Genomic DNA, 21,948 nt, shown 5'->3' on the forward strand with positions numbered 1-21,948 from the left:
TGGCGGGGCGGGGGCGCGGGAGGAGGCGGGTCTGCGTGCGGGCGGTCTCCTCCCCCTGCTCTGACGCGGGGCCCGTGGCTCCCGGGGAGGATGGACCCAGCTCGGCGCTCGCCCGGGCTTCCCCCGGCTGGAGAGCGCGCCTGAGTGCCGCCGCCCGCCGGGCATGGGGAGCCGCTTTCTGGGCGGCTGCGGCTGCAGAGGAGGATGCTCTCGACGAGCCGAGGTGAGGCGCGGCGGGGGGCTTGCGGCCGCTCCGGAGTTCAGCGCCCGCAGGTGCCGGGCGGGGACACGGCGCCGGGGTAGCTCAACCGGAGCCCCCGGCTCGGAGTAGGGTTCCTGGGGCACACCTCTCGGGAGTTTCGCTGGGAGTGCGGCGGGGATGGCGACTGCAGTTTTCTGTCCTTTTCCTCCACTTGTTGGGGGGGAAGGCGACTCTGCTTCTTCCTTCTGGGTCTCCCCGCTCCACTCCCAAGCTCCCCTACTTCTGTCCACGCGCGGTTCTCTTTCCACCTGCTCACCCAGTATACTTGTATTGCTCCGGGACTCCTGCACCCTTCTCCCTCCTGCGGCCCCGGCTGTATCCACCCACGAGCCTGCCCTCTCTTACTGCAAAACCTACCGGCTACTCCCGAGCCCTCCCAGCCGCTTCCTCAGCAGCACACCCGGGGTCGGGGCCTCTTTCCTACTTGGACAAATCAGGTTTTTCACTTCCCTGCTCCTTGGCAGCGCCACGGTTCTGCCACGACCGGTCGAAAAACCGGAACTATCTCAGTAACGCTGCCCTTTTGCAAACAACGTCAGAGCTGGACCCCGCGTCTCCTCGGAACCCATCTCTTCCCCAGTCCTCCAAGGACTCGGTCCATTCTCAGCTGCCGCCCCCTCATTCTACTCCCCAGCAATCCCCCCCCCCCGCCCCCGCCCCGAGCGCTCCTTCCCAGCCCTCTGCTCTTGCTTCTGCCTACTCCGGACTCGATGCTCAGCTTTGGCTGCAGAGCTCAGCCCCCTCCCGCCCCCCATTTGGGAAACTTTAAAATCCGCGTGGTTAGGTTCATAAAGGAGCCCTAAAAGGAGGACTCCACCGACGAGAGCGCCTGGAGCCAGGGAGTCAAGGGTGGGAGAGGTTGTGTCGTGGCGTCGGAAAGGCCCTGTTGGCGGAGTGTACTAAGTAAATTTGGAAACCGTGGTTGCTGCGGCCGGGACTCTCTTTCCACGTTGGCTAGTCCCGCTGAGTATTACTGTGACCCCTGATGGGAGGGCGCATGTTTTCCGTGCACTTTTTAAAGCACCTTTAACAATTTTTATTATTTTTTTATTTGGTGGTACTGCTAGTGTACGGGACGGGGCGGGGGAAGGGGCACGGGGGAGGGTTGCTTGAGGAGGTGGATGCCACTTGGCTCCTGCGTTGTTCCCTCCCGGCCACACCAGACTGTGTATGTTTCACTCCCTGTAAACTACCCTCCACCCCCAACTGCTGCACACAAGTCCTCATTGTTGGGGGTCTGCCTGGGCACTTCCGCCGGGGCTGGGAGAATCTAGAGGAATGGGGTGGGGGGTGGGGAAGCTGGGGGAGCTGGGCTACCGCGGTCGGGCTTTTGCCGGCTGCTGGCGGGCGGAGTGGAGAGCGCCGCGGCGCGGGCGTCGGTGCGCTCCCGCTCGTGTCTTTGAGGGTGGGGTGCGTGCCCGCGTGGGTCGAGTGTCTGTGCTTTTGGATGCCGGCGCACGCCTGGGCTTAGTTCCTTTAGAAAGAGGGGTGAATGGAGAGGTTGCAGAAGCTAGTGCGTCTTCCGCTGCCCGGAGCTGGAAGGGCGAGTCCAAGAGAAGGATGCTACAATGTAGCTCCTAGCGCACAGGCAGGGACCGGAGCAAGGATCCGCCACTGTTGCTTCTCTATTCCTCGTGCGCCCCTCCTGCTGGCCCGTTCAACGCACTTTCAAAATGTTGATGGTTTTGTATAAAGGCCTTGTGGGGGTTCCGCTGACACTTCATCACACTTAACATGTTTTCGAGTAATCATATAAATTAAAGGTGGCTTGCGTTCAGAACCCCCTAATTATCTGGTTCACGTTTGTACATTTATGTGCCAATTATAGGTCTTGGGGAAATCCATAAAATTATAAACCGTCCCCACCCCCTGAATTAGCACCCATTGTTTTAATTATCTCAACAATGAGTGATTCTGGATGGAACCCTGAATTCCACAGGCAAGACAGACGAGGAGGGGAGAGGTTGGATTGAGTAGGAACACTCCACGGCACCCCCCGCCCCCATCTCTTTCACTCCCTGTCGTGACAAGGCTTGGTGACAATTCTGGAATCTGAAAGGGATCAAAGATTTCCTTGATTTCCTACTGAGAAGGGCCACCTCATCAAAGCTATATAAAAGTCAACTTCTAAGAAATCAGAAATTGTCTGCTGATGTCCTTGATTGAAACCCCAGCATTCAAATGGAGTATTGAAGAACTCCAAGAAACGGCTTTTGAAGCGCTATTGTTCTTTTCCATACACAGAGGCCCTCTTAAAGGTTTAGGAAGTTCAAAAATGCAGTGATTTGAAAGACTGACATTGTAACTATTTGGCAGCGCTGGGAGGGTTGGAGGGGATGAGAGAAGAGGTCAAGGTGGGGAGCAGGACGCGTTGTTGCTATCTTCTTGGGAAGTGCCGCTATCAAGTGGGAATTCAGTTCTACACATCAAGTTGGCAATTAAATCTCTTCCCAAAGCATATTTCGAAGATGATTTTTAGTGGGCTTTTTTTTTTTCCTCTTTTTTTCTTTTGGATGTTAGTTTGCTTTAAGGTTTGAATAGGCTTATCTGAAACATTTAATCATGTTCATTGTATTCAACAATAAAATCTGAATAAAAATTCCTTATTGTTGATGAAGCTCATCTCACAAGCTGTTTCACAGTATGTTTCATTTGCAAGACAGACCATTGTGTGAGGCAGCCAGGAAGAGATAGTGTCACTTATTGTTCATTTTCACCCAAAGCCAAAGAGGACTAGGCTATTCCTGCTCCCCTCTGCCCTCCAGAGTAGTTTGTGTTCAATGGATGGGTGTTTGGCTTGGTACCTGATAGTACCCATCTTAAAAATTGCATTTGGTGGATTTGGGATGTCTGGAGCCACCCTGCAGGCAGAGGAAGTATCTCATCAGGGCAGCATTTCATTTTGATAATTCACTCAAGTCAAATATTTTGTTTTTGCTGGGGTTCAATCCTCCTCTCAAGCTAATAAAGCTAACAAAGCAAGAAAATCACAGTTTGTCTTTTAGATGGTGCTTTAAAAACTCCATAAATGGAAGGCTGTTGTCAGGAACTTTTAAGTGTTACTCAGGGCTAATAACTATAACGAAAAAAAATGTTCACTGGTTAAGTGATGAAAGATAAGTCACTTGATCTCTCAGAACCTGTTTCATCATTTGCAAATGTTATCTTTGTGGGGCTTTGAGCGATTTTATGGGGAAAACTATCTCATTGGGGCGCTCTGGCACACAGGATTTCAAGAGAATGGTAACTTTTGGTAAGGGAACGTGGAATTCTGCTAAGGAGAGCGAGTGGTGTTTGGAATTGGAAGGGCTGGTACTGGATTGGCGAATCGCCTCTCTTATAATAAAAGTAGGAATAATTAACCTTTGTGCAGCACTTATTAAGAAGCAGATACCCTTTTAAGCACTGCACCGGCATTAATTTATTTAATCTTTCTATAACCCTAGGAAGTGGATACTTGCATTTTTATTCTCGATTGGTAAGAAAAGTGGGGCACAGAGAGGGTAGATTACTGCCCCAAGGTCACACAGCAACTAATAAAATTTAAATCCAAGCATCCAGTCCTAACAACTGTGGTCTCTTACCTCTGAGTGGGAAGGTGATCGCAGCTGTCTCCCAGGGTGGTTGTCACATTTAATGGGGAACAATGCAGTAGTTAGACTTGCAGTAGGAGCAGACCACAGGTTGTCTCCAATTTCAGGAGCTGACAATGTGAAATAGATGTTGTTCTGTTGCCAACAGGGCATTAGTCTGATGGAGGACATTTGGAACACTTGTGGTGTTGTGACAGGTGTTGGTGCACATCTCACTACTGTGTGAACATGTTCAGTGACTGAGTTTGCAGAGATCGTATTATTCCTCTTGGTTACCAACGGAGGCAATCACAGATTCTCCCGATTAAAAGGTGGTAGAACAGGTGTTTGAGGAGGTCCCATTGTGGTTCAGCCAGTTAAAGATCCGACATAGTCTCTGTGAGGATGTGGGTTCAATCCCTGGCCTCCCCTAGCGGGTTAGGGATCCCCAGTTGCTGCAAGCCATGGCAGAGATTGCAGATGTGGTTTGGCTCCGCTATTGCCATGGCTTGTGGCAGGGGCCTCAGCTGTAGCTCTGACTTGACGCCTAGTCCAGAAGCTTCCATATGCCACAGGTGCAGCCCTAAGAAGAAAACAACAACAAGAACAGGTGTCTAGAAGTCTGTACTTGGGTGCTAGGCTGCCCGGGTTCAGATCACAGTTCCCCCAGCTCTGCCTGCTGTGTGGCCTTGACCAGCTTATCTAACTTCTCTGTGCTTCAGTTTTCTACATAATAAAGTAATGGTGCTGGCCCCCTAAGATTGTTGTGAGGATTATAGGAATTGAACACAGAGTGTTTAGAACAGTTCCAAGCATGTAATATTATTTAACTACTAACATCTTTCAAAGGAAATGAAAATCCTTTCCCTTGATAATGGAAAATTTTCTCTTTGTCACTGATATCCTAAGGTTTAAATATCCTAAAATACCTGGCCAATAGTTTGTTTTGTTTCTTTTCTTGCTAACCAGGAGGTCGAGAGAGAGATAGTGAAGGATTTCAGGTAAAGGTTTTCTTTTATTTAGCTCATCAGAAATATTGCCTTGAACATTTCCCCTCTTTGTGAAGGGAATGGTGAAGTGCACACATAGTGCTAAAACCTCCATGTCATTGTACTTTTCAGCAGTTGTTTTCAGGGAAATAAAACGACTCTTAGTTTGACTGAACTCTAGAGGAGTCACCTCTTCCAATTTACAGATTGCAAAGCAGCTGAGGCTTAGGGTGATGCATAGCTACACCTGAGAGGCACCGTCAGAGTTGAGAATTCTTTGTCCTGCGCTCCTTTTTCTAGACCAGACTGTCTCTTATGTCAGGAGAGAGTGGTGGCCTGAAATATGAATAGACCTGGAGCAGGAAGGGATTGTGGGGGCTGGGGAGGGTATGACCAGGCTCAGAACAGAAGCCAGCCACATGTTCGGTACTAAAAAAAGAATGTCCACAAGGAAAAGACAACCCCTCCTCTAGGGTTATATCCATGCAAACTATCACTGAACTCAGTCTTTGAAATGTATATCAGGATATGAACTTGTGTACGAAAAAGATAAAGGACACAAAGTCAATGAATCACTTAAACACTTCCCTTAGGCTGTAGAGCAAATGATCAGGGTTCTTTTTCTCTGAGATGTTCTTCGTATTTTTCTTCCATTGAATCCTCAGATATGGGAAGGTTTTGGTTCGGGAATCATAAAACTCCTCTGGCTTCTATTTCATGAAATATGCAGCGTATTCTATTGGAAAGAAATTGCCAGCTTGCTTTTATTATTATTATTTTATTTTAACCTGACACATAACCAATCTGCAGTGCCAGTGGGGGATTCTCATAAAGAGAAAAGGAAACAGAAATAAAATTCTACTGAAGAGAAAACTCACAGCTAAAGTGATGACAAGGTTGTGGTAGCGAAGGTGGGCTGTTTGGCTTAGGGGATGAAATTGGAGGAGGCCCTCTCGGACAGGTGCCAAGGTCAGAGTGAACACAGATCGGAGGTATTGCCCACCGACACTGAGTCTCGGAAAAGTACCAATCCTGTGTATCAGCTCTGAGCTCCATACCAATTTCTAACTCTCTGTTTCTCAGCTGGACCTGTCCATGCACTCTTTCATCAGTTAAGCATCTCCTCTTCTTTTGTCTCTCCTTGTGTTTATCCCAGTCTTTGTCTCTTTTTCATTCTTTCTGTTTTTTCCTGATCTTGTTAGTGTTATAATCCACAGTAATGACAACGAAAAGTATGAATATGCATGAGGAGTGTCTGAGAGATTGAAGCCATTCAGGTCCTGGATATAGACATCACTCCTGTGTCCATTCAACACCTCTTCCCAGCAGCTACTTGGTACTTGGCTCTGGTCCTGTGCCAGGCACTGTGGACAGTTCCAAGATGCAAAGGTACAGTTCCTACCATCTGGGCACCTGGCCTCATGCATAAAAAGAAGCTGCTGTGGCATGAGATGAGGGGCAGAGGCTATGTGTACAGCAGCACTGGAAGCTTCCAGAGGAGGGGTTACTTCTACCCAGAGAAAGGAAAGGGTGGCAGAGGCTTCACAGAAAAGATTTCATTTTATCCAGAAGCTGAAGGTTGATCAGGCGTTTCTGAGGGTTTGAAGGCATTCCAGAGTGAAAGAACTTACAAGGACAGACACAGGCGGGCAGAAAGCTTCATCACTTCTTCATGCCGAGGATGGCTCTAATGTGGCATGAGTGGCTGAAATGGATTATTTTATAGAGCATTTTCCATACTCTGTTCTAGGGAACAGTGGTGTCCTCAGGATGGTTAGGAGTCTTTCAAAAGAAAGAATGTTCAGCGGGAAAAATGTCCCATGCTCAAAAATATTTTGAGAAGCCCTGCATTATGTATCCTACTCTTAGTAAGAGGCAGTATTTACTGACCTGTTGAAGCTTCAGAGATTTCCTACAGCAAAGAAACCCATGTACCTCCTTAAGAATTTCACAGACTCATTTGCTGTAGACTCTTTGATTTCAAGGAGCCCCTCTCAGTTTCTCATGAGATTGGAGAAAAGGTTTGTAGGTAAGCACGTAAGATTTTTTTTTTTTTTCTTTATGGGGTCTGACGTGCAGCATATGGAAGTTCCCAAGCTAGGGGTTGAATCAGAGCTACAAATGCAGGCCTGTGCCACAACCACAACAATGCCAGATCTGAGCTGTGTCTGCAGCCTACACCACAGCTCTCAGCAATGCTGGATCCTTAACCCACTGAGCGAGGTCAGGGATCGAACCCTCATCCTCATGGATAGCAATCGGGTATGTTAATTGCTGAGCCATGATGGGAACTCCCAGCACATAGGATTTTTAAGCAGAACAGTTAGTTTGATTGAGAAATAATATGTTTGATTTGAAGTGTCATAGAGTGTATTTAAGACATATAAAAATGTGTAAATAATAATGCAGTAGAAAATTCTGTCCCTACTACCCAGCCTAAGAAAGCAAGCCATGCAAGTGTAGTTGAAGCCTTCAGTAACCTCTCCCTGATCATCCTTCCTTTCCTGCAGAGATAACTACTGGTCCATATTTGGTGTTTATCATTCCATATAATTCTTTTGAATATGCTTCTCAGAACAACAAAAAAAATTCCATTGACTTTCTCATGCAATTTGAAGCTTAGTTGCTACAGAGATAGTAAGAAAAAATGGTAGTTTGTCTAATAAATGTCCAAGAAGGGACATTTATGAGCTCTTAGGGGGAGGAAATATGGCTTCTCCTTTTAACAGCAGTGCCTGGAAAGTAGTAGATGCCCAGTAAGTTTCTGCTGGATTGAATTGAATTAAATGTGTGCACATTTGTTCATGGGATTCATTAAGCTTATGTGGATGAAAAAAATGGGGTAAATTGTCCTCCATTGACAGTAGTGAAATGCTTTGTGATCAGCGATCTTGGAAACACATTTTTGGCATCAGTCCTTTGTTTTGTAATCTGGATTTGGAAATGAATAGTAACAATCAGCTATAGAAAGTCATCTCTGTGTTCTTGACATCTTTTGGAATCATTAACCATAAGAACTTATTCACATCTGTCCTGTGAAAATAGCTGACTCAGTGGAACTCTCCACTTTCATTACAGGAAACATGATAACTAGAAATACTTTTAATCAAAAGGAAATTTATAGATGATCGCTAATTGGTTACTCAGTATCTGGACACTAGAAGTTTTAAGAGTGCCCCCCCAGAAATAACTTGTTTTCAGTAACAAAGTTTTCTGATTAGGCACCATCATGCCACCACAAGCTCTCTCTTGATATAACATGAGGGACATCCTCTTGGAAAAGCTCACGTCATTGAAAATATATGTCATATTTGGGTGACAGTTTCCTTTTTTATGATCCTAGCCTGTATTATATATTACCGTACACATGTTAACATGTAGAGTGAATGTTAGTGTATTGCCGAGGGATGCCTGGTGAAAAGAATGCGGGGGGTGGGAGGCGGAGAAGGGGGGAGACTTAGAGGCTCCCTGGCAGGCTTTTTGCACTAAATCTTAGTTATATGGAAGAGAGTGGATTAGCTTTTCCCATAGGGTTCAATGTTGATTATAGCCAAGAATCCACCCTTAGGATTTTCTGTCTTTAATGCGGCTGGTGCAGGTTTTCCTCAGCGATTTGGGCGTAGTAGTAAAATCCCACAGGCAGCAGGATGACAGTCAACTTGGGTCATGAACAATCACAAAAATACAGACCCTGCCAGAGAGTGAGGGAGAGAAGACCCGCATTGCTATTCGCTCGCGATCACTGGGCGATGCCAGGCATTACGACCGTGGCATGTGGAGGTCCTTGTCTTCAATCCCAGGACAGGTTATTTTGAGGGGTATTACATGCATGCTCATAAAAGTTCTAAATATAAAATACAACCATTCAGACATACCCAAGTCAGACCAGAAGCGTGGCATCCACTGTGGATGAAGTCAGAGATGAGCCAGCCATATGCTAAATCTGAGCTACGGCATGGATTGTTAGAACACAGTTCAATGAATGCAAAAAAGGTCACTGTAATTTATTCCCGTGGGAAGCTGAAGAGATTTATAGGCCACATAGAAGCTGGATTCTTGCCAACCTTCTGCTATCTAACTTCTTAATTTTAATGGAGTTGAATTTATCAATCTTTTCTTTTATGGTTAGTACTTTTTATGTCTAAGAAAGCCTTTTTTAAAAAAACTCTGATGTTATAAAGATATTCTCCTTTATTATCTTCTAAAAGCTTTATTGTTTTGCCTTTCAGATTTAGGTTCTCCAGTCTGTGTGTGTGTGTGTGTGGTGTGTGTGTGTGTGTGTGTGGTGTGAGGTAGGGATTTTTTTTTTTTCATAAAGTTTTAATGAAGTATAGTTGATTTACAAGGTTGCAATCATTCCTGCTGTACAACAAAGTGATTTGATTCATTTATATGTATACACACATCCGTTCTCTTTCAGATTCTTTTCCCACATCGATTAGCACAGAATATTGGGTACACAGCAGGTCCCTATTGACCAAAGCATTCCATTACACCTCAGTGTGCATGTACCAAACCCAAACCCAGAGTCCATCCTCCCCTTGATCTGTCCTCTTTGGTAACCAAAAGTTTGTTTTCAAAGTCTGAGTCTGTTTTGGTTCTGCAAGTAAGTTCATTTGTATCCTGTTTTTCAGATTCCGCAAGTAAGTGATAGCCTATGATGTTGGTCTTTGACTGTCTAACTTCACTTAGTATGATGATCTCTAGGTCTGTCTATTGAGATAGGAATTCATTGTGTTTATTCTCATCTGAATGGGAAAAAAAATCATCCTGGCTTTTAGAATTAGTTTCTAGGCATGTATTTGGTCTACTCTTTTGCCCAAACCACACTTTCTTTATTATTATAGCTATAATATTATTATTATTATTATTATAGCTTATAATAAGCCTTGGTATTTGACAGGACAAATCCCCCACAGAGCCCTTCTTCAAAAATAACGGCCTTTCTTGGCCTTTGTTTTCTACGCACGTTTTATAATTCTCTTTTAAACTTATACTAAAATACTTCTTGAGATTTGATTGGAGCTATTACTTGAATTTATAGATTAATTCAGGGAAATGACATCACTGTGATATTAAGGCTTTCTTCCCATAAACATACTTTTCATCCACTTATTTAGTTCTTATTTAATGTTTTTCAATATATAAGTTTCTCCTTAAAGGCCTGCACCCTTTTGATAGATTTATTTACAGGTGCTTTGTATTATACTACATTTTACTGTATTTTCTATATTTTCTAGTTACATAGCCACCAGGGAACTCCTCCACCTGTATTTCTTATTCTGGATGGTGGGGGCTAGAAGGGGAGGGAAAAAAACTGGTGGTTATGGAGTGCTTACTAACTAAACACAAGGATCTTTACTACATACTCTAGTTCGATAGCAGAACAGCCTCAAGGGAAGGGCTCTGGGTGCTTAGCACTGCCCTCGGCTGGGTCACTGCTGGTTTCCTTCGTCCCACTGGGTCAGTGGGTTTTGGGAATGAGGATTGCGGCTGCCACTCACCTGGTTCAGGTGGCAGAGGCCTTTAAAAGACACCTCTGGTTTTCCCCTGGAGAGTGAGGGGCTGCACCAAGGATGGAGGGACCCCCGTCTCATGTGGTAACAGGATCTGGGGCCCCAGAGGCAGAGTCTGGCTCCTGTCACACTGGTCTGGCAATTCAGGCAGGCCAGAGTCCTGGAGCTGCCCGAGGGGCACAGTTTGCCGGTAGCTACAGTCTAGTTTGACTTTTCAGGCAGATCTCAGGTCATTGAATATTATTCCCACTTTCCTATGAGGAGCCTGAGGTCTAGGGAAATGAAAAGATGTGTGTAAGCCATGTAGCTGAGCTGGAATGAAGACCCGGGTCTCATGGCACCCCTGGATCAAGGCTCTTTCATTTCACCACGTTGTCTAAAGATCCCCAAGTATCTGCAGATGATGATATAGTGAAACATCGACGCATGTTTCAACACGCTTATGCATGGAAATTGTGCCTTATATCTGGTAAAAGAGGGCTAATGGGAGACCTGTCAGACTACAGTCCATGTGGAGGTTGGTACCTGGCAATTATTCTCCTCTGTCACTGTTTATCTCCTTCTCCCCCTCTCTGTGGACTTCCTTATGCAGTTAATTTTTTTTTTTGTCTTTTTTTTTGCTATTTCTTGGGCTGCTTCTGCGGCATATGGAGGTTCCCAGGCTCGGGGTCTAATTGGAGCTGTAGCTGCCGGCCTACGCCAGAGCCACAGCAACACGGGATCCGAGCCACGTCTGCGACCCACACCACAGCTCACAGCAACACTGGATTCTTAACCCACTGAGCAAGGGCAGGGATCAAACCCGCAACGTCATGGTTCCTAGTTGGATTCGTTAACCACTGCGCCACGATGGGAACTCCAATTATTATTATTTTTTAATGGCCACACCTGTAGCATATGGAAGTTCTCAGGCCAGGGATCCAATCTGAGCTGCAGCTGTGACCTACATGACAGCTGTAATAACACCAGATCCTTTAACTCACTGCTGGGCTGGGGATCAGTCTGTGCTTATGCAGAGATCCAAGCCACTGTCATCAGATTCTTAACCCACTGTGCCACAGCGGGAACTCTATCCTTAAGCTATTAATTCTTTCATAAGCCTACTTCCACTCCTTTCTCTCCATTCAAATAAAACTTGTATTTTAGGGCCTAAGACAGATAACCATTTCTCTCTGAAAGATACCCCTAAGATATCAGTGTTCATAAAATTTCAAATTCTTCTCCTCCCCATTGCCAGGTACTGTTCCTCTTTCCCTCTTCTCTCACATTCTGTCATCAGCACATATTTCATAGAATTTTCAGGGATGAAGATCATATGTACCACTCTAGGTTAGGGTGACATAAGAGAGGATGTCTCAGAAAGATTAAAGCACCAAAAATCTGACCACTTGGTTCACGTGATAATAAATTTTCTCTCTGCTATGTATGTGGGGTCCTAGGAGTGAGGTCAGGTGTCATACCGTATACATTTGCTCCAAATGTGCCAGTGGAGAGGGAAGTCTTGACTTGTTTGAGGAGTCTTAGGTCAATGTGGCTGGGAGGAAGGGGGAGGGTATTGGAATAACAGCCCTCTTTAAAAATATGAAGGTCAGGAGTTCCCTTGTGGCTCAGCAGGTTACAGACCTGACTAGTGTCCATGAGGATGCAAGTTCCATCCCTGGCCTCGCTCAGTGGGTTAAGGATCTGGTGTAGCTGTGAGTTGTGGCGTAAGGTTGCAGATGCAGCCCGGATCTGTTGTGGCTGTGGCATAAGCCAGCACTACAGCTCCGATTCGACCCCTAGCCTGTGAACTTCCACATGCTGCAGGTGTAGCCCTAATGTAATGTCATACACCCTAGACTCTAACTTTCATGCTTGCTTTCACCTGCCTTTTCTGGGCAGGTGTATCGTTTTCAGGCTTCCTGAGCCCCAGACTCTACTAAGCGCCACACTTCATTACATCGATGTTCTGCCCCTTGTCTCTTGGTTGATCTGAAGTCCTCTACAGTTGAGAGTTTCTCAAGGGCACTGCTAACTGAGTCTCCTGCCCTATATGCTTGGTGCATTGAGGAAGTGCACTATTATGAGTCTGTGAAGACAAAATGGGGCTTTCTTTCTGTTGTAATTTTGAAATTTTCTAATGGACTCCTTTTGTTTCAAAACCATACCTTGTCCTGTCTTTTCCTGTCTTCCTTCTTCCTCTTCCTTTCCTTCCTTATTTTTTCTCCTTCCATTTTTATCAGACCAAAGGGGTTGCATGAAATCAACAACAGCAAAGACTTCTCAACCTCCCAGTCTGTAGTGTGATTTTACAGTTCCCGGAATGGGCTGTATTCCCTCTCTTTCTCAGATGCATCATTTCAGTGGAGGAGGCAGTATTTGGGGAGTGGTTGGGAGGTGGATTTAGAAGTTCCTTGTCAAATCCCAAAGTAGCATAAGTGTTTTACATGGATGATTGGCCATTTCATGGCTTTTCTTCAGCCAGTTTAAAACTACAGCCTGAAGTCCATGAGTTTATTTTCCGTGGGAAGGTTCATTTGTGCCATATAATAGATTCCAGATATAAATGATGTCATTTGGTATTTGTCTTTCTCTTTCTCACTTCACTTAGTATGAGAGTCTCCAGTTCCATCCACGTTGCTGCAAATGGCATTATTTTGTTCTTTTTTATGGCTGAGTAGTATTCCATTGTGTATATAGACCACATCTTCTTAATCCATTCATCTGCCAATGGATGTTTAGGTTGTTTCCATGTCTTAACTATTGTGAATAGTGCTTCAGTGAATGCACGGGTGGATGTATCTTTTTCAAGGAAAGTTTTGTCCAGATATATACCCAAGGGTGGGATTTCTGGAGACCAAAACTGTGCCAACCATTATGTGTCAGGGGTGAGGAGCACCTCTCAGTGCTATCCCCGAACACACACAAAACAGCATCAGCCACACCCCCAGGACTTGCAAGCAGAATTAATAATTTTAATGGTATGCACAGTACCAGTGAGAATCTCGTCCAGAGACACACACCAGTACCTTAGTTGGAAGAACTGATATAGGGAAGTGGTAACAACGGTGCCGGAAGAGCTGAAAGTGTGACACAAGGATAAGAGGTGGAGACTGACTGCGGCAGGAAGCCCACCTGTTTCTAGGTCTCAATCTGTAGGCACCAAGGGAGGTGGTAGTGTTATCAGAGCCCAGGAGGTGCGGCCACTGGAAACATAGCTGAGGCTACATGATGGGAGTGGGGACCACAGGGCTGGGCGGGCACCATGAAGGAGATTTGACCACTGCTGAGGATGCCACCCTTGATGCAGAAAGAGAGAGACCCTTACTCCTCTTCCTCCTCCTGCCTGTCTCCTACCATCTCTCCCATGTAGTGAGCTTCACTGGACAGTAGTTGGCCACACCTTGGAAGATGTTGGGACCTGCTTGCCACACACTCAACAGGGCGGGGGGCGGGGGTGGGGGGGACGGCCAGGAGCGGATCTGGGAGAAACAGGCAAGGGACTAGTACAAACGCTAGGTATATACATTTCTCACAGAAGTGTTTACTAATATTGCAGAGCTGCAGGAAGACAGCGTCCCCCTCTTCCCTCTCCTCCCACCCCCAGTCCATCCATCCAACCTCCCTTGCAGAAAATTGAGAGCGATACAGTTGTCAGCTGTATTCTGTCTTTGCAGGGTGAGATATGTGAGTGTTGGGTGTCCTGGTGAGTGAGACAGCGAAGAAGGACCACACTGTCCTTTTCCTGTAATTTCCAAATCATAAGGCTCTGCAGACTCATTTAGTGGCCCAGCCTGACTTGATCTGAAGTGACCTGAGCTCCTTATGATCTTTAGTGATCCTTCTGAGTGTGAACAGTCCTACAGTGGCTCTAGAAGCATGAATGAATTTGATCACAGGGTGCCACCCCAAACCCAGCTAGGGTGTTACAAATAGAAGGTAAGTGCATGCATAGTAAAGGCTGGCTTTCTCAAATGCCACTTAAAATCTGCGTTCTGAACATGAAGACTCATGGTATTCGGATAAGAGATTGCGAACCCTGTACTTCACGTGACAGTGGGGTCACCAAGGGGTGAATAGTGGGGCTGGAACTGTTTAGTGCCCCTTTGCCGTGAATGAATATTATGTGAATAAATTTAGTAAATGAATTTTGGGTCTAATGCTTGTGAAGAAAGGCAGCAAGTGAAATATATAGGTAAGTCTACACACGTGCACGCTGCGCACACAAACACACACTCACAATTGAGATATTCTCTTCCACCTTTAGAATAGTCCTGTCGAATAGACAGGAAGGGCAGTACCACTGCTCTTTGGTCAGACCAAGGGGTCTCGGGCCATGGTTAGCTCTGTGCCCATGGCCAAGGCCTTTAACTCTCTGAGCTGCGATGGGTTGTTTTGTAAATAAAAGAAGCGACACCTACAACACAATTAGAACTGTGCCTGCTGCCTGTCCATGTGCCACAAGTTCATTTCCCTCACCCCTCCCCCTTCCGACAGGTAGAAGTGATGGCACGGCCACACAGTCATCCCCTTTGCAAGGGACATGCTTCAGTATAACGAAGAGTTCAGCAATTGAATGATAATAGACCTTCTCTCTCCTAGCCTTTTTTTTTTTTTTTTTTTTAATCCTTCATTAAGAGGAGGGGCTTGATGTAATGCCCCTCTCAGAAATCAGTCATGGTTTGCGGTGACTTTGGTGGCCCCTGCTATTGTCCTCACAGGTCAGGATGCAGTTTGAGACTTTGTTTCTTCCAAATCTGACTGGAGGGAAAACCACTGCCACCACCACCAGCAGCACCACCACAAACACATTTGCTGCAGCAAGCGACGTTGTTTCTTGTCAGCACCCAGGGGACTTTGTTTACCATAATTCACTTTAGATGGGCATAATAAAATATTTTCTTGAGTATTTTGTAAGATTAATAAAGCAGCATTCCTAGGGAAAGTTTATTAATCCATAACTTACAGAAAACTCCAGAGGAAGAAGATATGAGCTATGTTCTCTAGGTGCAGACGTCAGGCGTGCCACTCGTAGAGTTGAATTATGCATGCATTATTCAGCTAGCTACTTTCTAGGTGCATTACAGGTGGCTGATGTGATGGTGACTTTGTCTTGGATGTGGTCGAAACAAGCAGTTGTCTCTCTGTCTTTTTAGATTGGGAGGGTGTGAAAGGGAAGGTGGCAAGGTGTAGAATAATCACAGCCCTTGTGATGTCATCCTTTCCATCCCCTCGGCTGACATGTCAGCCAGGTTAGTTAGACACCAAAGCGTGCTTTTGAACCTTGGCTCTTTTGCTGTGCAGGCACTGGGTGTCTGCTGTCTGTCAGATGGAGATGGTGGTGCTGGTGGCAGTGATGATAGTTAGGATGAGGCGGATGGAGGAGGAGGGTGACGGCTACTTCTGTGTCCTTGACACAGAGTTATGATTTATGGGAGGGACTTGGTACGCTGTTCCTTCATCCATTCACTCAACATTTTTGGGCCTGGACACGGTACTGGCACAATGACGGGCTCCAATTTTTTTTTTTTTTTCTTTTTGGCAATAAAAAAAGACACAGATTTCTACCTCAAGATCCAGGGTTAGTCCAGGAAGCACAAATAAACAGACACTAATATGGTCAGGTATGGCCCCGAAAAGCATTAGTTGCAGTGAAAAATAAGACGGAAGGATGGATGTTGCCAGGTTAGGAAAGCTAAACATTCAGAAGGTGATGTGGAATTTGCTGATGATCTTTGGTGCAATAAATGTGTTCTGGGTACCCTGCTGGATTTACAGGGTGAGCGTGACAGAAACTCTAGTTGCCCGTGTAGTGTGTACAGTCTCCTGTGGAAATGCAGTCAACAAAGGCAGAAGGAGACATGCTCTAGTTTGGGGGACCATGATAAAGGCAGGAATGGGGACGTCCATGTATGAAGAGCCCTACGTAAGTTGGTTCTTTTTTTTTTTTTTCTTCTTTTTCCTGATTTTGGTCATCCCATAGCATATGGAGTTCCCAGGCCAGGGATCAGAGCAGAGCTACAGTTGTAAGTTACGCTGCCCATGTGGCAACGCTGGATCGGATCCTTTAACCCACTCTGCCAGGCAGGGAATCGAACCTGCGTCCTGGTGCAGCAGACATGCCTCTGATCCCATTGTGCCACAGCAGGCTTTCTCACTTAAGTTGGTTCTAATAGATGCCAGGGGTGATGGGGTGGCAGGAGCCAGGGAAGATGAGTCTGGGCAAGTAAACGGGGCCAGTTCCGGGAGCATCTTTTTCCTCAGATGTTGGCCAGGAGGTTGTGTTAGACAGTGGCCAAAAAGCCTTTATTTGGGGCAGCCTTCTCTGCAGTTCCTTCACATCTTCTATTGCTTGGGTTCAAAGAGCAGTCTATGGAGAAGTATGGTTATATTTATCTAGGTGAAGTGAGGACTGTGCATCAGGTGTAGCATAGGTAAATGGTCTTTCAGGTGTCTCTTATGAGAACTGCAAGCCCAGGAGCCTACAAGGCCCATGCACTTGTCATCAGTGGGTGGAACAGTCTGGAATTAGGATAGGGGCACACTGTGTAAGCCATTCAGCGTCAGCTGATGGTTGCAGTAAGAGAATGCTAGACTAGGTCTTCAGTTTTTCCAAGATAGAAATCTTAGTTTTGTGTTTTTAAGATGTGAAATCTCTCTGTTAAAAATCTGGGGAGTTCCTGTCGTGGCACAGTGGTTAACGAATCCGACTAGGAACCATGAGGTTGTGGGTTCGATCCCTGCCCTTGCTCAGTGGGTTAACGATCTGGCGTTGCTGTGAGCTGTGGTGTAGGTTGCAGATGCGGCTCGGATCCCGCGTTGCTGTGGCTCTGGCGTAGGCTGGCGGCTACAGCTCCGATTAGACCCCTAGGCTGCGAACCTCCATATGCCGCAGGAGCGGCCCAAGACATGGCAAAAAGACAAAAAAAAAAAAAAAAAAAGACCAAAAAAAAAAAATCTGCCACTAAATCACTCAAAGAAGACAACAAATGTATACATGTATGTGTAACTGGGTCACTATGCTGTACAGTAGAAAAAAAATAATGTATTGGGGAAAAAACAACAAACAAAAAATATTTGTAGATGAGGTATAACTGGCCTGTAGCTTTTAGCTCATAAACTACCTACCCATCAGTGAATTTTGGCTTATTCTTTTTTTTTAATTAAAAATAAATTTTTAATACAATTTTTAAAGGTTGCTTTTCATTTATAGTTAATAGGAAATATCTACTGTATCACCCATATTGTACAATACATCCTTGAGCCTGTCATTGAGCCAGTAGTTTTTTTTTCCTCATTTATTGTAAACCAGCTATATTGGAAAATATAAAAATCATTATAAATGAGAATTTTGGCTTATTCTTTATAATTAGTGTGTTATGACTACATAAGTCTCCCTCAAGTGCAAGTTAGGTCAATATACCATGGGGTAAATTGGGCCATTTTGGGTAAAGGAAAGTTTCTGCAAGACAGTTGAATGGTGAAAATTGTTTCTCACTTGTTTCTGTGTGTTCCTGCAGTCACCTTGCTTACTGTTCTTGGCCAGATGCTTCTGATACTTGGGACAGCTTCAGTCCAACCAGTGTCTGAGGCAATTCTGGTGTGTACTTAGCTGTTTGCTGGACACCCTGAGGTTTTGTCTGTTTGTGTCTGAGTCTACAGCTGCCTTAATTAAGCTTGTTATGTGCTGCTACTGAGGCAAATCCCTGCAGTGAGTCAAATGAGTAGTTTTAGGGTCTGAAAATGACAGCGTTCTGTGGCTTTCTCATTTAGGGTTGAGCCTCCCAGCCACTAAAATATGCACATTTCCAACCAGAGTGAGAACATGAGCAACTTAGTAGTTACTGTGGAATTGAGCGAATGTCATAAATATTTATTTATCTTCTTCATAGCTGGCATAAAAATGTTAGGATATAAAAAAAGTTGTTCACTATAAAAACAACAGAAAATTCATTGGCTATACATCTCCTGAATGCATGTGTCTCTTTGGGTTTTCATTAGCGTCTAGCAATATACTTTGAGAAATTAGATTTGAACACAAGCTTCAGCAGAAGACGAGAGCCCCTGGTATTCATAATTAACCTGTTTTTAGCAAGGATCCATTGCATACTGTAGTCTTCTTTTAACCATGTAGTGGCTGTGGTCAAGTTTGATGAATGGTTCTTTCTGAATTTTTTCTTAGAGAAGCGATCCCTGTTTATTGAATTTGGAAAACAAAAAAGTATAGAAGAAAAAAAAAAACACACACCTATAATATTTCTTCCCAAAGGCAATCACTGTTAATGTTTTGATTTGTAGAAATCAAGAGGTTGCAGTTTGAGGTCAGCTGGACATGGATTTTCATCCAGGTTCTTCTGTTTATTTAATCTTGATACCTCTTTTTTTCTGATTTATGAAACAGAACTCCAAATAACATCTATTTTATCTGATCCATTGATTATTAAACAAGGCGATACGTATCAAGCCTTTAGCACATTACTTGGCACATAGGAAACATTTACCAAGTGAGCTATTGTGATTATATTTTTTATTCTTTTTGCTATAAACATTTTACCTTACAGAGTTTTCAAAAATAGTTTTCAAATCACTGTATTTTTTCTTGTGTAAAAATGAAACAACCGATGTTCCCATATCTCTTAAAAAATACTCTCTAAATGTCCTTTTGTTTCCCACAGTGGTAAACAATAGGTTCCACGTTTCTTTTTTTAAAAACTGAAATATAACTAATGGTGTTGTGTTATCTTCACACGTGTGGCACTGCATACATACATACACATATACACATACACACACATATATTCTTTTTCAGATTCTTTTCCATTAGGGGTTATTTGAAGGCATCAAATATAATTCCCAGTACTATTCAGTAGGTCCTTGTGTATATATATGTATATATATATATATATTTTTGTCTTTTTGCCATTTTCTTGGGCCACTTCCACGGCGTATGGAGGTTCCCAGGCTAGGGGCCTACACCAGAGCCACAGCAATGCGGGATCCGAGCCGCATCTACAACCTACACCACAGTGCACGGCAACACAGGATCCTTAACCCACTGAGCAAGGGCAGGGACTGAACCCGCAACCTCATGGTTCCTAGTCGGATTCGTTAACCACTGCGCCACAACGGGAACTCCTGTGTATATATTTTATGCATAGTAGTGTGTATATATTAATCCCAGATTACTAATTTAAACCTCTCTTTCCCCTTTGGTAACCATAAGTTTGTTTTCTATATCTATGAGTCAATTTCTGTTTTGTAAACAACTCCATTTATATCACTGTTAAGACTCCATATATAAGTGATAACATGTGACATTTGTTTTTCTCTATAGGCCTTGTTTCAGTTAATACTGTAATCTCTAATTCCATCCGTATTGCTGCAGATGGCATCATTTTGTTCTTTTTCATGGCTGATATTCCATTGCGTACATGTACTATGTCTCAGTTATCCATTCATCATCTATTGATGGACACTGAGTTGCTTCCTATCTTGGTTTTATAAACAGTGCTACCGTGAACACTGGGGTGCATGTATCTTTTCAAATCAGAGTTTTCTCCAAATAAATATGCCAGGAGTGGGAGTGCTGGATCATATGGTAGCTCTATTTTTAGTTTTTTAAGGAACCTGCATATTGTTCTCCATAGTGGCTGCACCATTTTACATTCCCACCAACGGTATAGAAGGGCTCCTTTTTCCCTACACTCTCTCCAGCCTTTATTATTTGTAGACTTTTTAATGATTGCTAATCTGCCGGGCATGAGGTGATCCCTCAATGTAGTTTTAATTTGTATTTTTCTAATAACTGGCCACACCTGTATGTCCTCTTTGGCGAAATGCCTAAATGTCCTTTTTAAGTTATATAATACTTTATTAACATCGGGAGCTTGGGCTTATCAGACACAACCTAGAATAGATTTACAAGGAGATCCTGCTGAATAGCATTGAGAACTATGTCTAGATACTCATGTTGCAACAGAAGAAAGGGTGGGGGAAAACACTGTAATTGCAATGTATACATCTAAGGATAACCTGACCCCCTTGCTGTACAGTGGGAAAAAAAAAAAAAAGAAAAAAAAAACATGGCTGTATCAACACGTAGCTTTTCTCTTGTGTATTTAGGTTCATTGCGCATTCTTTTTTTCTCTAAATAATTCTTTGATGGATATCTTCCTTCATCAGTGTTTTTTTCAGCAGCTTGATCTTCTGGTTGGAATAGCAGCTGCATCCCTCATCTGTAAATGGGCAGAATTGCTGCCAGCATTCTCCACTGGAACTTTTGGCGATGGTGGAGATGGTGTTTGCACTGCCCTGTAATAGTAGCCACAAGGTACATGTAGCTGTTGAGCATTTGAAGTGGAACTAGTGGGACTGAGAAACTGAATTTTAAAACATGTAACTTTATTCCATTTTACTTTAAATAGTCTTAAATGGCTGGTGCCTGCCCTATTGGAAGCACGGGCTTGTACGCTTACAGTTCAAAGAGTAGAGTGGACGTAGGCAGAAATTTTGTTTTTCATGCAGACACATCCATAGAACCTTTAGCTTTTTCTTCTGGTCTTTTAATCTCTGGTGCCATCTCAAGATACTGCCTTTTCTCTTTCTGTATGTTTCTATTTTATTTTGCCAGAGTTGATAGAGGGTGCCTTACGAGCTTGCTGCCATGTTAAGTTAGAAGGCTGGATTGACTCTGTAAGGACTCTTTAGGTTGTCAGTGACAAGACTCTTGCTTAGTGCGACTTCAGTCTCAGAGGGAATTTCTCTGCTCACAGAACCGAGATTCGGTGTAGTTTCATTGCAGGCGTGGTTAGAACTGGGAGCCCAGGCAGCTATGTTTCCACACCAGTTTTACTTTCTCTGTGTTGGCCTTTTTTGAAGGTTCTGCCTATCTGGTGACAAAGACGGCCCCCGGCCATCCAGGCTTACATCCTACTAGCTTAGCAACCCCGGCCAAGGGGAGGAAGGCTTTTTTCCAGTAGATACACAGAACAGCCTGGAGTTGGTGCTCAGTGGACTTGTTCTGACTCCTGCATCAGTCAGTTACTGAGTCAGGGCTGGGGAGGCAGAATTCTTGCTTATTGGCCCATAATGAGCCCAAGGCTCACCTGTGGAGCCAGAGGGTGAGGTCAACCACACCAAACTCAAATGGACTGAATTGGGTTAAGAGACCGATTCCCCAAAGCAAAGTCATGGTGGGAAATGCATGTTGGCAGACAGGCACACACTACACAGTTGATGCTCACTGCACTGTATCTTTGAAGCATTCTTAGTTCTCCCAGTTCTTTTCTTAGGAGAGCCAGTTTTTTGGATGAAAGGGAACATTTTCTGTCCAGTGAATTGCTGTCACTTCACATGGCAGGCTTCTGTCATTTAATGGGACCATTTCCTTATCCAGAGAAGGGTCCCTAGATGTGTCTCCCAATTATGAAAGCATTGGGAGGTTTGGATTCTGTCTGGCTTTGCTCTACCTGTGTTTCTGACAGTATGCTCACAGGTTAATTCTTCCTCTCTAGGAAGTAGGTAACTATGCCCCAGAGAGTAACAAAGTAAGTAAATTGATGCATCTATTGTGATTATTTTTCTTTATGAATAAGGCAAAAGATTTATTGCCTAAGCCCCTTCCTAGGAGT

At 44.4% G+C, this 21,948-nt stretch overlaps 1 protein-coding gene across 14 annotated transcripts in view; it reads left to right on the forward strand.

The window, feature by feature from the left end:
• The window catches only part of DAB1 (DAB1, reelin adaptor protein), a 1,217,809-nt gene that overhangs the window by 779,782 nt on the left and 416,079 nt on the right, over positions 1–21,948 (forward strand). For 2 of the 14 annotated variants that reach the window (XM_021093155.1, XM_021093167.1), the window contains exon 1: positions 61–223. The exons of 10 other annotated variants lie outside the window; for them this stretch is intronic. The gene's annotated coding sequence lies outside the window, so the exon portion shown is untranslated. Of the gene's footprint in view, positions 1–58; positions 224–21,948 lie in introns of those variants that run through there. 2 more of the 14 variants (XM_021093140.1, XM_021093152.1) reach the window with 2 other exon arrangements.

The sequence above is a fragment of the Sus scrofa genome, chromosome 6 (assembly GCF_000003025.6).
Source record: "Sus scrofa isolate TJ Tabasco breed Duroc chromosome 6, Sscrofa11.1, whole genome shotgun sequence".
Taxonomy (NCBI): domain Eukaryota; kingdom Metazoa; phylum Chordata; class Mammalia; order Artiodactyla; family Suidae; genus Sus; species Sus scrofa.